The sequence below is a fragment of the Echinops telfairi genome, unplaced genomic scaffold, assembly GCF_000313985.2.
Source record: "Echinops telfairi isolate 266 unplaced genomic scaffold, ASM31398v2 ScPeMD7_7420;HRSCAF=8458, whole genome shotgun sequence".
NCBI lineage: Eukaryota > Metazoa > Chordata > Mammalia > Afrosoricida > Tenrecidae > Echinops > Echinops telfairi.
Window position 1 is genome coordinate 53,413,788 of NW_022111320.1, and position 2,610 is coordinate 53,416,397.

Here is a 2,610-nt window from a genome sequence, read left to right on the forward strand (position 1 = left end):
TTCACGTTGCCCCTGCCTTTTTTGGAGCTGCTACAGCTATTCACTTAATGGCAGTTCCCAAACTTACTTGGTCTACTGCCCCTGTACAGCAAAAGAAATTAGGTTGCCCTGGCCATTAAAAACTTTGGTACGATAGCCCACAACCCAGGATAAAGTGTGGGTGTCATTTTTGCAGGCCCCTGGATCATTCCAATGCGGCCCCCGCCCCCTGGGATGCAGTCTCACCCACATTGAAAGAGCGGCATGTTTCCATCATTTATAGTGTCCCGTCTGAACAGTGGCAGGGCTTCCATAGGGGTGGAAATAGGTCTGTGTGCTTTTCACCTCTAACCTAGGACTCCCCTGGGAACCAGGGTTTATATGCCAAGCCTGGGATGGCTGTCACTGATTTCTCTCTCTCCCGCCAGCTGACTCTGCCTCCGTGGCCCATCTATCGCCGGCATCCCCTCAAGTGGTTACCTGTTCAAGATTCAGGAACAGAAGACAAGAAACCGGGGGACAGGAAAATCAAGAGGCATGCTAAAAATAACTAAGGTCTTTGTGGTTCCGCTTCACTGTGGCAGTGGATGAATGAGCTAAATTGCTTTTCTACCCAGAACATGAGTTTAAGAAGCGCCGGTGTTCTTAAGACACAGCTGCGTGTAGACAGGCTTTAACATTCTCACTCCTAGCTCCCTGGGTTTGACTTGTAAATACTTTTTTGCCCATTGCTTCATAATCTTGCTTTGAAACAGAGAACAGAAAACTCAAATGTGTGGTTTCTTTCAGGTCTACATAAATAGAATAAAAACCACATACTGCACAGTACAGTTTAACCATCAAAGTCAGTGAGTGAACCTCCGGTGTTTTCCATTAAAACTCCTAGCCCAAGATCAAGTCTAAAGAGTCTTTTCTTTTCCATCCCCCCACTGCAAGCAGGTCTCTTAGTGGAAAATGACTTTAGACGTCTACTGCCCTCTAAGCGTCAGTAAACACCACGTCTATTCTGTTCTGTGCCCACGAGTTCTCTGAAAATATTGCCTAAGGAAAGTTGTGGTCAAGTCGTGCTTTGGTACTCCTGAAATAAAGGTTTTTGTTACACAGGAAACGTTCACTGCATGCTCTGCTTGGACTGGATCAAAGCGAAACCAGGAACTGTAAATTTCCCAGAGGGCTGCGGAGGGAGCTATGGCCATGTTCCTGGGCACCGGCCTGTGTCTCTTCTCCTGTTCCAATAGTCATGGTGGCGTGCCGGGCCTCCGCTACTCCAGAATGACCCCATGCTAACGAAGTACATTCGCAAAGACAAATGACACGGTTCACAGGTGCAGGAAGGCAAGACTTGAACTTACCTTGGGGGCAGTATCAAAGTCCCCCCACCAAAGACCCAGACTTTACGTCCCAGAATTTCAAACGTCAGGTCAAAGGGGATCAGCGCACAGAGCTTCCCCTGTGCTCAAAACATCTTTCCTCAGAGAGGCAGGCATGCCCTCTTCATTGTGCTTTTCTCCCCCACAGCCTGAAGGTTTGCAGTGCTGCTGCTTGTGAGCCAGTGTGCCCACACCGGTGTGTTCCCAGCAGCTGCAGCTCCTCGCGTCTGCCAGTTTGGTAGTTCTCACAGGATTTCACAACACTCCGACACAGTTCATAGACTGAGCCACTGTGGCATAAAACATGACGTTTACACGCTCTGGGAAAACCAAAAAGCTTCTTGTGACTTGCTTTCCTGCAGTGCCCTGAACCCAGCCCACACGCCTGGGACATCCCCGAGTCTGACAGGCTTCCCATCAGGTCATAGTTGCCTGCCCAGCACTGTCCATGTAGCTGACTGCTTTTTCTAGCATTGGGCCTGTGCCACGTTATGTAGAGTCAGTGTTCCCGTGAGAATTTAAGCCCCTTGGGAAGGGGCTGTGTCGCTCACTGCCAGTTGTCTAGCGCCTGCACCAGTGAGCGAGGGTCTAAGTGCTCACTGCGTGTTTATGGAAGGCGTGCTCTGTGTCGTGCCAAGTGGGACCAGTATAGGAAGGGTTAACCCCTGGCCGGTGGGCAGTCCACTGCTATGAAGATTTAAGGCCTTGGGAACCCTGGGGAGCATTTTCTGCTTGCCCACAGGGTCACTGTAAGTTGAGATCGACTTAAGAATTCAGCTCAGCTAGCCTCGTGTAGAGCTCAGTAGCCACAGGGGACGAGTGATCGACGTACAGGACAGCACAGGTACAGAACATTCTCATGATCACGAACTTCTGTAGGTTAGAGGACATTTGATAATCAGCTTTGTGCCCAATAGGAGATTCACACTGAATGGCTCATAAAGCTTCTCCGATAATGAGCCACATACAGAAGCCACCGTGAGACGATTCTAAGCAGCACGGACTGTGCAGATAGAGCTCAAGCCTGCTGCCATCCTGTCAGTTCAGACTGACAGGACCCTGTGTAGCGCCTCCGACGCGCGCTACAGGAGCAGATGGCCTCCGTCCTTCTGCGGGGCAGCTAGCTGGGCTCGAAGTACCGCCCTCGTGAAACGAAACCAGAATTGCTGATGACTTTGAAATGAATGACGAGTATGTCAAAGTCCTTAAAAGATGACCAAAAAAGATTATATATATATATATATATATACACACACACACA